Consider the following 12953-nt stretch of genomic DNA (forward strand, 5'->3'; position numbering starts at 1 on the left):
AGTCAAAGTAAAGAAAACCCATATGTAATCCTGAAGAAACTACACTGCTCTAGGTTTTTTTCCTCTCCATTTTTATTTTCAAGGTGAAAATGGGAGATTCTGAAGTCTGTCCATCAATGCTAACTACTGCCTCCCTTACACACTATGGCACCTTGTCTGAATCAATTTGATGTCCTATGTCAAAGTGTTGGGATATACAAATAGCATTCTAAGAATAAAAATCTTTTCCATGTAACAGTGAAAAAATTCATATTTAGTTTGATGTTGCAAGGCACAATACCAAAAATACTTTTTTTTGGATACAAACTTAAATTCCTACAGGGGCCAGATGAGTAATAAAAATGAGTGAGCCAGCTTTGTGTTAGATAATAAATGGAACCTGACATATACCTTCATTGTCAGAGGTAAAGAGAGAGAGAAAAAGAGAAGAAGAGAAAAAGAGAGATAGAGGGAAGAAAACTGGTAGAAAATACTTGTTCTGGCTAAAGGGAAATGATGATATCCATTAGTAACAAGTAATTATGCCATTCAGGAATGTCAAACAAGTGACTCGGACTGGAATATTAATATAAAACTTCTCAAGTTTTAAAATCTTGACAATGGATTTTAAATTCTAAAAACAACAAAAAAACAAAACAAAACAAAAAAAAAACATATACATAGTGGGAGCCAACACTGCACTGGGCAATAAGATGCAGGTGAGGGTTGTGTTCGGCTCATAGACAACCTAGGCGTCAAAGAGTCTTTGCATATTTTATTCATGCTCTTAAGGTCACAGTAAGAGCAAAATTGGATTTAATTCAACTTAGTGACAGGTATGATTCAAACATTTCAAAGCATCAATGGGTGGAATATTTGGGGGAGTGGATGGTGATGGTGGATTTTAGCGTATAAGATGATACACAGTGATACAAATCAGGGTAGTACCTATTAATAAGCAGGAAATCAACAGCTGTACATTTCTACACACTAACTTGTTTTCCTTTCTCTTTTGTTTGAATTTGCTTTTCCAAGGGCAAACACTTTATGGATTTTGTCCTCTTTTGAAATAATATATAAGATTCTTCCTAAGGGTACTAGGTACTCATGTATTTGATTAAGTGCAGAAATGATTAATATGTAGTGGAAAAACATTGCCATTTGGACAAGACTGTTACAAGTTGAATCCATGTGCCTCACCATACTTATTATAGAGTGTCAGTGAAGTCACTCTTGGCCTATGTTTTCTTATCTCTAACATGGGGATAATATCACTTTGATATTGTATAAATTAAAGAAGACAACAACGATAAAACTATTAACATACTAACACAAAGTGGGAATTCAATAAATAGTTGTTGGAATTCCCTGTAAAACTTGAAATAAAAATGTGAAATGAAAAGAATTTTTAAAGGAAAAGTAAGAAAGGGAACCTAGCCGCTGGTGTGAATGAGCAGAGGCCAGTCACAGACACCTGTCGACACCAGGTTATGGCGGCTCCAAGCATACAAAGCATAGACATATGTGGTCCTCAGGAAACACACATGAGTTAATGGAAAAACATGTCAGAAGCAATGTGTTCTCCTTTTCCTTTAACTATCTGCATCTTGCGTTATTACCAGATTCAGGATTGCTGAGCAAAACAGGGGCTGCTGATTTCTTTAGTGATTCATTGGAGTAAAATGTGGCGAAAAGTCACATGCTGCCATTTGTTTTCCATGAACCAATCAATTTTGGTTAACTTAATTTGGTTAAGTTAACAAAATTTTGGTTAATTTTGGTTCTGTAAGCTTCTTTTAGTAGAGTCACTTGGGTCACTGAGCCTGTCAAGAAAGATTTTTGTTTCCTCATTCTATCCTTATTTCTTTTAGTCACTTGTAAGTAAAAAACAAAACACATTACGCTCAAGGTAGTAAAAACCTAGCAAATTATTCAAAAACTGAAAACCCTAGCACCCTTTGAAGCCCCTGTGTGAATCTAAGTGAATCAGTCTGCACAGCCTTCCCTTGAGTGGGTGACATGATGTCCTCCACTTCCTGTGACTGCAAGGGAGGAATGACAGTAAGACGCCCATAGGCAAATCTGCAAGTCTGAAGTACTGTAGTGATGCTTGCCAGTGATTCTACCCTAACTTTGGTTAAGGCAATTATTTCCCTTTTGTCTTCCTTCTTAAGACTTCCTGATAAAAAAAGATTTAGGGGATTAGATTAAAGGTTGGTTGTCACTTGATTGCAAAAAAAAAAGCAAGTGCAAGCATTGACAGTGGTCACATAGACAAGTGCAAACCAGGAGGTCATATCCATTCCTCTCTACCCTACCCCAACCAGACAATGTCTGGAGTCTTGTTTTCTGTTCCCAGGATAAGGAACATGAAGGACAAAACAACACAATTTTTCAAATGTTTAAACATTTTGGAAACTACAGTTCTTCTATAAATATTCTAGAAACTTGAAACCATAGGGCTTTCCTCAAATAGATGGGAAAACATAATCAGGTCTTGGTGTATGAAGACAGACAAAGTCTACCCAATATTATCTTATTATTAAGATATTACCATGGCCCTCAAGATTTTATGAGCATAAAATTAATATAAAAAATACTACCACAGATGAAGATTTCTGGAGGCATGATTTGATTAACCTGCTCTGGATATGAACAAAGGCAGTCTTTAGCGGTGCCAGAAAAGTTCTTACCACAACTGTCTGCACTCTCCCTCTTCTCCTGCTCCTCCCTTGCCTCCTCAACTCCCACAATCCGCCTTCTCTTCTTTCAAGACAGGGCAAGCCCTCTTACTGAATGGCTAACTTCCATGGACACATTGGCCCCTAACTCATTCTACCCTGTAGCAGCATTTCACCGTGTTGCCTTCTTCCCTGTGACACACACGATGAATACAGGTGCCTACTGAACACTTGCCTTGGATGTCAGCAGTCACCTCTAAGGAATATGCCCCAACCCCCTCCCATTGTTGCTGCTTCAGGGATCTGCCCTCCTGCTTGTTATGTTATGTGAAGGATGAGACCCCTTGCTCCACTGGCTGAGGCTGTACATACACATATCTTCCCTTCCTCTTTTCCTCTCTCCTCCCGCATTCTTGATTGACCACTTCCACCAAGCTCACCTGTCTTATGTGGCTCTGTCCAGCTGCCTTATCCTCACCCTCCCGGCCTCAGTTGTATTTTGAGGGAGCTCCAGGTTCTCTGCCTGAGCCTTGGTGATGGTTACCTACACTGGCTGCCTGCTGCCAATCTCACTGCTGTCTTCCTACTCTCGTTTTCCTCCATAACACTCCCAGTAACACATTTACCAGTGTGGTGATTCATACTTCATTGCTCAAAAACTCCTTATGATAAGAGGTCTCAGTCTCTTACAAGTATAGCCCATTTCCGAAATATTTAACATAAAGTGGACAATAAATTGCTCATTTAAATCATGATTGCCTTTTACAGACAGTTCTTTCTAAAAAAAAAAAAAAATGATCCAGGGGTTAGAGGTATGGCTTGAGTCTAGGACTGCTATTCTTAGAACCTATTGCTGGCTCTGTGGCTCAGCTGAATGCTTTCTATCACTGAACGTGCACGCGGAAGCTGCCTCTTGCCTTTCCCTGGCCACATGAAATAGATAAAAATAGATTTTTACACATGATCTCATTTACTCCACAGAACATCCCTGTGACAATGTTGTAACCAGCACCTGCCTTGTGCAGAAGAGGAAATGGAACCTTATAGAGATGACCAAACTTCCCAGGGTCCATTATTTGCCAGTAGGGGGCCAGGATTTGGCTGTAGCAACCATCTCTGCTGTAGCAACCATGGTGCTCCTCTAGTCTCCTGGTCTCAGTCCTCCAGAGAGGGGCTCTCTCACATGGGGACACAGCTCCTTCTCACAGGTAGTCCCTACATCTTTTCCAGGTAGTGCTGGGATAATGGCACCGGCCCTGAGTCCTTGAGCTGCCCTCCTGGGCCTCTGGCTGACCGTCCCCATTCCATTCACACAGGCTTTCTCCACACAAGATACAATTCAATTGACTAGGTTTCAGTTTACTAATTTGCAATCATTTTCCAACCCTGCATTCCCTGAGATTACACGTGGGTCACCTTGGCAGGAGTTGCTGGAGCTCACAAATTCTTCAGTTACACATTTACAAGCAATCTCTTAGTTTATTTCTACTGCGGGCAGAAGGATCCATTACATGGTGATTTTCACTAGTGACTTTCAGAGGGCAGCTCTGTTTGGGGGGAAGGGTCTTTCCTTGTTCTTTCCTCACTTCACCTAGAGTTAAATGGCCGAATGATACCTTTGGTTGTTCTATCTGCTATGTATTTTATGACATAGATGTATGTATTTTTTTTTCTTAGAAATTAGTTTAACTTCTATAGATAAATGTTACCTCTTACCTTTTATTTAAGATACTGTAAAAAGTAGGGAAAATAATAAAAATGACTATTACAAATTTTTGAGAACCAAATTCATGGCACATATGCTCAATGCACAAATTACTGCTAACTCAGCCAGTACTCCCCAACTCCACAGAGGCCTTTCTTTCTTTCTTTCTTTCTTTCTTTCTTTCTTTCTTTCTTTCTTTCTTTCTTCTTTCTTTCTTTCTTTTCTTTCTTTCTTTCTTTCTTTCTTTCTTTCTTTCTCTTTCTTTCTTTCTTTCTTTCTTTCTTTCTTTCTTTCTTTCTTTCTTTTTTCTTTCTTCCTTCCTTCCTTCCTTTCTTTCTTTCTTTCTTTCTTTCTTTCTTTCTTTCTTTCTTTCTTTCTTTTTTCTTTCTTCCTTCCTTCCTTCCTTTCTTTCTTTCTTTCTTTCTTTCTTTCTTTCTTTCTTTCTTTCTTTTTTCTTTCTTCCTTCCTTCCTTCCTTTCTTTCTTTCTTTCTTTCTTTCTTTCTTTCTTTCTTTCTTTTTTCTTTCTTCCTTCCTTCCTTCCTTCCTTTCTTTCTTTCTTTCTTTCTTTCTTTCTTTCTTTCTTTCTTTCTTTTTTCTTTCTTCCTTCCTTCCTTCCTTTCTTTCTTTCTTTCTTTCTTTCTTTCTTTCTTTCTTTTTTCTTTCTTTCTTTCTTTCTTTCTTTCTTTCTTTCTTTCTTTCTTCTTTCTTTCTTTCTCTCTCTCTCTCTCTCTTTTCCTTCCTTCCTTCCTTCCTTCCTTCCTTCCTTCCTTCCTTCCTCCCTCCCTCCCTCTCTTCCTTTCTTCTTTTTTTCTTTCTTTTAAATAAAATAGGAACCTGAAGCCCAGAGAGGATAAATGATTTAGGCTGTATAGTTAATAACTGACAAATTCAGGATTTCATCATCTCATTACATAATAAAATGTTACTTAGAGATAAATTACATTTCACATCCAGAAAATGAGTGTTGCCAGCAAAAGTAGCTACAATTTAGTGCATTCTAACTGTATTATACATATTTGTTTGTGATATTTTCACCGAAAATCTGAAAAGCAGATTTGCAAAGGAGATGGAATCATTTCCTCTCTTCCTCCTTCCCTCTCCACTTGCTCTTCTCTTCCTCCTTCTTGCTCTTAATGATGAAGTTTCTACACTTTGAAAAAAAAAAAGTGCGAAGATGCTAGGATTTCTCTGTTTAGCCAAGAGCATCCCCTTGGACCTTAGAAGTGGCACCAGACACAGCAGATATGGCAAAGGCAGGGAGAAGGAACTGCAGAGGAACTTAGCATCACAGGGGTCCATCCCAGCCCTCTGCTCTTGGCTAAAGGTTCCAGCAAGCTCTGTGCAAAAAGTGATTGTAATTGACATCTCCTTGTGTGGACCTGTTTTGACTCTGGTGAGTTCTGCATCTTCCTCCTCGGGCAGAGAATCATTTCCCCCACAGAGTCAAGTTATCCAGTTCTGAACTGATCCCTTTGTTGTCTGTGTAACACCCTAAGTCCCTTCAGCAATTTGGCCACATCTATCAAAATAGAAAAGTGGATAATTTAACAATTTTAAGCTAGGGATCTATGAAATAGAAATAATTTTCCGAGTGGAAAAACGTATAAATCAAAACTCAAAAATGTTCATTGCAGCTTTTTTTTTCTAAGAGTGAAAAATCATTTATTAGGAAAATATTTATCATAAAGAAATGATAAAATAAGTTACGATACAACCACACTGGATACTTTGAAGCCATTAAAATGGACAGGATAGGGGATCCCTGGGTGGCGCAGCGGTTTAGCGCCTGCCTTTGGCCCAGGGCGCGATCCTGGAGACCCGGGATCGAATCCCACATCAGGCTCTCGGTGCATGGAGCCTGCTTCTCCCTCTGCCTGTCTCTGCCTCTCTCTCTCTCTCTGTGTGACTATCATAAATAAATGAAAAAAAAAATAAAAAAAATAAAATGGACAGGATACACTCATTTTTATGCTTATTTAATGATACCATATAAAAGCTCTCCGAGACATATTTTATGTGGAAAAAAGTGAGTTGTGGAATAACATATTTAATATGATCTCACACTTAGTAAATGTGTCATATGTATAGGAAGATATTTCTATGTGGAAATGCCCAATATGCTCAACTATTATCTCTAGGTGTCAGATTTATTTTACACATGGGGTACAAGTAAGAATTCCAAATGGTGGTGAGGAAGCAGATTTTACATTTTTTCTTAAATATTTGAATTTTTGTAGTAAGGATACGACAGAATAGATTTATTTTTATGAAAATGAACTCCTAAAATTAAAAAAAATAAAAAAACATTCCCCTTATCCTTTGTTAAATATAGAAACCTAAATTGGGTGAATCAGAACTGACAATTGTGAGCAAACTTGCAGAGTACATGAAAGAGGTAAGCAGCTCATGTAATTTGGATCTGACTAAGAGCTACTGTTAGGTGAGTAATGCCATACACTTAGTGATAAGTAGGCAAATTAAAATAGAACCTAAAGTTTCACTGCATTTTTAAGTATAATTATGTTTTAGGGATCCCTGGGTGGCGCAGTGGTTTAGCGCCTGCCTTTGGCCCAGGGCGCGATCCTGGAGACCCAGGATCGAATCCCACGTCGGGCTCCCGGTGCATGGAGCCTGCTTCTCCCTCTGCCTGTATCTCTGCCTCTCTCTCTCACTGTCTGCCTATCATAAATAAATAATAAAAAACAATTAAAAAAATTATGTTTTAAACAATAGCAGTACAAATCAAAATGTTATATAAAATATACTATTTAAATGCCAACTCTTAATCTTGATATTGACTTTGAATTCTATTTCTGATACAATTTTGCAATTACCTAAGTAATGTGACTCCACAGACAATTTTGAGATAGTATATTTGTAAAGCTTGGCAGGGAACTGATGCAATATAAGTTTCAGTCTACATCTTTGTTTCCTAGAAGCATTAGAAGGAGTATTTTATAGCTGTGTTTTGTTTACTAGAACCAACAGGTCTTAAATGCCTCATGTTGAATATTTTTCCAATAGATAGGATGGCGGCATCATTGAATTGAAACAAACAATCAAAAAACAATCCTAGGGATGCCTGGGTGGCTCAGCAGTGAAACGTCTGCCTTCAGCTCAGGGTATGATCCTTGAGTCCCAGGGGTCAAGTCCCACATTGGGCTCCCTGCAGGGAGCCTGCTTCTCTCTCTGCCCATGTCTCTTCCTCTCTCTCTTTTTCTCTCTCTCTCTCTCGAATAAATAAATAAAATCTTTTAAAAAATCCTAAGTGTTGTCTTTGGTAAATATCAGCTATTTTACTCTATCTAGAATTTTATAAAATAATGATGTGATAGATTGGTTTTGAGTTATCAACCTCTGATATAAGTTCTTTTCCTCCACTTTTGTATTGTCCCTTCTTGAGTATGTTATGCCTTCTGTTCTCTCCAATCAGATACACCATAAAACATTCTGTCTAAAAACAATCTGGAATCTAGTCATGGGATACTTAGTGTGAACAAGCCAAAATCAAGTTGCCCCAAGACATAAATTTTAAGTGAAAATGTCACGAATGAAACAGCAGACTATAACTAGTAAGTGAAGGTCATATTTGGCCAAGGAGAGAGGATCTGGAGGACGGCCACCCCATGTAGCCATTATATCATTCATTCTTTCAGCAGTTTGTACACAAGGGTCCTGCCATGTGCCATGCACACTTCTCTATAGCACAAGGTGTAAGTCCTGATTGCACCACTAGACATGTGGAAATTTAGTGAGAACAAAAATCCAGATAAAACTTTCAGAATTTCTGCTTGCAAAGGACAAAAGCACTTGCAAAGCTCAATAGGCATTGGAATAGCTCATAAATAGATTCATGAATAATAAAATTCAACCAGCAGAAATTATAATAGAAATATACATATGTGTGTGTATATGTGCGAGTATCTATATATGTATGTGAGGTAGAGCATTAGTGTGTTCTGAGGTGATCCTTTCCTTTCTCTCAGGATTCAGGACTCCTGCCCCATCTTAGGAAACCACCAAGGATGAAGCACCCTCACTGCACCAAGTCTGAGATCTTCAGGTATGGAAGGTTGAAGAAAGGTCTGGGAGATCAAAGAACAGCCTATGTTAAGAAACCCTAAACTACTCGGATGTATCCAGCATCCTCTTCCTAGAGGCATCTGTCTCATCAAACCTCATAGGAAAGGCATAAAGGGTTCTCGTGAAGGTTAAGATCCTGGGACTGGGTAAGACATGTATTTACCAAAGAGAAAAGTTGAAAGCAAATGTATAAAATGATACATTTTAGGGCACCTGGGTGACTCAGTTGGTTAAGTGTCTGACTCTGGATTTGGCTCAGGTCATGATCTCAGGGTCCTGCTATCTGATCCAAGCACTGCATCCCATCAGGGGCCACACTCAGCAGGGAGTCTGCTTGATATTCTCATCCTCTGCCCTTCCCTTTGCTTGTGCACTCTCTATTTCTCTAGAAATAAATAAATTTTTAAAAATAACTTTTGGAACAGAGTGGCCACTTCTAACTACTCTTTGATAGCCAAAAGAAAAATGAATGTGCAGCAGAAAGTTTAGGCTAAACTTTGGGTAAATGTTTCTTGTGAGGTTATAAAAGATGGATAACTAACAATGAAATAAAGATCAGTTAATCCTAGAATGACCATGGCCTGACCTACGAAAAGTAAAAATATGTCCAATAGAAGTCATTCAATTGTTCATTCACAGATTTGACACCATTTATTAAATAATTTCTCTGTGGTAGAGAAGTGGAATCAATGACTAAAGAGTAGTTTGAAGCTTTAGGATTCCATATACCTAAAAAAAAAAAAAAAAAAAAAGAAAGAAACCTAAAAATATCCTGTATTTTTTTTTAAGAAACAGAATAATAGGTTCTCTTTTTTTGGATGACCAGATGACCAGAATTTAAACCTTACATCATTTTCTCTTCCTATCTTGTACCACATCACTTTATATAAGAGTGCATTAAGGATAGGAGGCAAAGAACAAAGTTACCAAAAATCAAATACACTTTCTTATGAATAAATTTTAAAAGATGCTCTACTGTTAAACAATAGAACTTCATTTCAGGTCTACTTCGTTGTTGGGTCGAAAGAAATCCTCATTAGGGCTGCAGGCCACTACCAAGAGGCACACTTTGAAAAATCTTACCTCCTCTCACTTGCTGCCAGACCATCCTTTGGATCCCTTTACCTAGATGATGGTTTCCCATCCTACATAGCCTCACTGCCCCTGTGCTGTCTCCAGCCTGCAGCTATCCTCTCTGTCCTTTGCTATTCTCCACAGTCTATCAGTCTGAAGTAAGGGGATGAGAAAACACCTGATTGGCAGGATTTCTATACATTGAACCATTAAGTTGAAGAGAAGTTCTTTTGCAAACAATCATTGACTGTAAAACTATTACTCATTTCAAGTTTTCTCACTTTTTCTTTTCTTTTTCTTCCTGTTTACCTGATTCATATGCCTACCTGACACTTCCATTTATTCTAAGAAGTCATGCTTTGGGTGTTCATCAAGTTTTTTCCCCTCCATCCACCTCCATCTTCTGAGCTGACTCATTTCCTCTCACATCTACCCTGCAATCATTTTCCTCGTTTACTTGGTCTCATTGAAATATATGGCAGCAATTTATTCGGTTACAGAGGTTGATTAAAACAGAATAAACTATTGTCAATTACCAGAGGCCATGATGTTGACTGAGCCTCCCAAACAGCCTGATTTAGCAAAAAGAAACTCATGGGCTGTTGTGATGAGATTGGAGAAGCCCTTGGGAGAGGTTTCTCTGGAATTCTCACCCCATGTCTAAAATCAGAATCTCAACTTGGTGGTTCCTTTCATATAGTCACTAAGAGCATCCTCAGATTCAGGAGGATCCTACTCTGCTCTCTTAGTCATGTGAACTTCACTGAGCCACTTACCACAACAGCACCTCAGTCTCCTTTTCTGGAGAAAAGAGATGATAAAACTTACTTCAAGGGTTGGTGGGATGATGCTCTGGGATTCAGTATATTAAATGTGAAGAACACAGAAGTCTATGATATGTAACACTTTTAAGCAACTATACTACCTAGCAGTTGTAATACATCAACCTGCTATCTGCTAGATGTTTTACCAGCCCCAAATCAGTTTTCTGATCAATTTTACCAAGAGTAGAAACTTGAGGGAATTGTATAAGATAAATATATTTGAGGTTTCTTAGGAGCACATACAAATACCAGCGATACTAACAGGGACATGCTCAGATGAAACAAAAATTTCACATGTGTGGATGACAGTTTGACCACGTGGAAGCTAGGAATGTGCTTGGAAGAATGTTAAAAAAAAAAATAGACTATTTCACATTATGTGAGCTTCTGTACTTTTCCCTTCTACAGTAAATAATAGACTTGAATAGGTAAGTAATGGATGCATTTCCACAAGGCTCTACCAGTTTTCATGGCAGAATGGGTATTTTGTGTCTATAATTTTGTTACAAAGGGATATCTCATGATTAGTTCACTTACAAGTTGCTTCTTGATGTGGATTTGGTCTTCTTTCCTGCCTTTTCTCTTTTAAATTCTCCACATGAAAATGGGGCAATGATCACACCAAAATATTTGTGTCTTGGGGAAGTAATGATCTCTATATTATTTCACATTCCCCTGTCGGAGCATATGGAGGTTCCACCTACCCGTACTATACTAACTTTAGCTAACTTCTTCTGGTCCTTTGAAACCTAACTGCCACTTTTCCCAGCCCATATCCACCATGGCTCTGGGCACATGTATATTACCAAATTTGTCACACTGATACATTGATTGCTAACTAACTAGCTCTGTCTTTCTCATTCTCCTGTGAGTTCCTCAAGGGCAGAGACTATAAGGCCCTTGACGTTCTCTGCACAGCAGACTGCATGACTGGCAAAGACCAGGCGTGGAATAAACAGGCGATACATGAGTAAATGTCAGATAGAATAGTAAGTACAGCTTTTCCTGTAACAAAGTATTTTCCAGATTCATATATAACAGGCTGTGACCATCCTGAGCCAAATGAGTGCAATCCAAAAGTTAAATTGGAATCTCAGCCTCTACTCCTTTGTAAGAATAACAGAAGGAACTCCCTGATTTCACCTAAATTTTGCCCTGAGATGCTGAACATGTTATTCTAGTCACAATGAAGTAGGCATCTTTATAAAAGGAAGTTCAGATCATTTCTTTTGATCCTTGTTATGTGGGTTGTTGAACAAAATTTATATCTAGAATTAAATATTGCTGCCCCTAATAGAGGTCACTTGCCACAGAAAGTGGAAGATAATGGAGCTTTTTCCCTGGCTGTAAAGGAACTAGAAAGGGTTATGAAATATGCAACAACCTCTATGTTGACAAAAGTATGATGGCACCAGGGTTGACAGGAAGCACATTTTGAAACACTCCTGAATACAGCCTAGATGATTAAGTTAAGTAAATATGTAAAGGGTTCAAAGCTTAGTGAACTAGTGAGTAGGTCAAGGGAGGAAGAGGCTGGAATCTGAGTAAAAGAGATGGTCAGTGGAAAGTCCCAGAGAAGACAGTGTGAGAGCTCATCAACATGGTGGCCTATTTTCTACTTTTATGTAATGTGATGTCATTCTCCCCCACTGCTTCTCATTGCTCAATAAATTAAGCCCAGCCCTGGTTGGTTGTTCCCTAGGAAGGAAAGACACTAAAGTGGTGTTCAGTATGGAAAGGGCAACACCACAGGAAATAAAACGTGAACAAAGATCAAGAATTCAGCTGAAAGGGAGTGAATTAAAATAATGAGGAGAACTACTTCCCCTTCCCTTTATATTCCACCACTCCACATCGACTTCTCTAATTATACATAATTAAATAAAGGTGTTTCCATGCAGGTCTATACATCTATACATTTCTGATATCAAGAATAGAGAAGGGAAATTAATGAATCACAGAAAAATGAGTGAATCTAGGCTACTGGTTGCAGACCATTTTGAATATGTTTTCCTGGCAACAAAACCATTTAACTTTTCCATACATATCTCTCAAGCTTGTAGGAATTATTTTGCTGTCATCTCTCTCCCTCAAAGGTCTTCTAGATTCATTTATTTAGCTAACTACCACTGAATTTCTGCTGTACAAGGAATAGATCTTGAAGGATATAATATTAAAAGAGACACGATCTCCATCTATGAATTATATTTGATTGTATGTCTCCCTGATGTTATGAAAGAATACACTGCAGGGCAAAGTGGGGGTCCAAAGAATAGAGAGGACCCGACTACCTCTGGTCTGCAGTTTTTTATTTTACAAAATATAGAAACTTTGTCTGATTTTACCTACGTGAAGATTTGAGGTTAGAAGCAGGCATCTGGGTAACTTGCCCCAAGGCCCAAGCAGCCCTTCAGCAGTCTGAAGAGGTGGCCCATGTAGGAGAACCCAGTGCAGGCAAATGTTTGCTCCTTTCCTCATTGAACTGAGATTTTGACTGCATCTTAAATTTCATTCAAAAGAGTCCCTGCTGTTATCAATTTAAACAGTGAAGAAAAAGTACTTAAAATAAATTTCAAGTGGGTTGAGAGCAGCTTGATATAGGAATT

General features: G+C 38.4%; 1 protein-coding gene across 2 annotated transcripts in view; it reads right to left on the minus strand.

Moving 5' to 3' along the window:
- Positions 1 to 12953, minus strand: part of CNTNAP5 (contactin associated protein family member 5) — a 796713-nt gene that overhangs the window by 140799 nt on the left and 642961 nt on the right. The gene's annotated exons all lie outside the window — the stretch shown is intronic.

Source organism: Canis aureus, chromosome 20 (genome assembly GCF_053574225.1).
Source record: "Canis aureus isolate CA01 chromosome 20, VMU_Caureus_v.1.0, whole genome shotgun sequence".
Taxonomy (NCBI): Eukaryota; Metazoa; Chordata; class Mammalia; order Carnivora; family Canidae; genus Canis; species Canis aureus.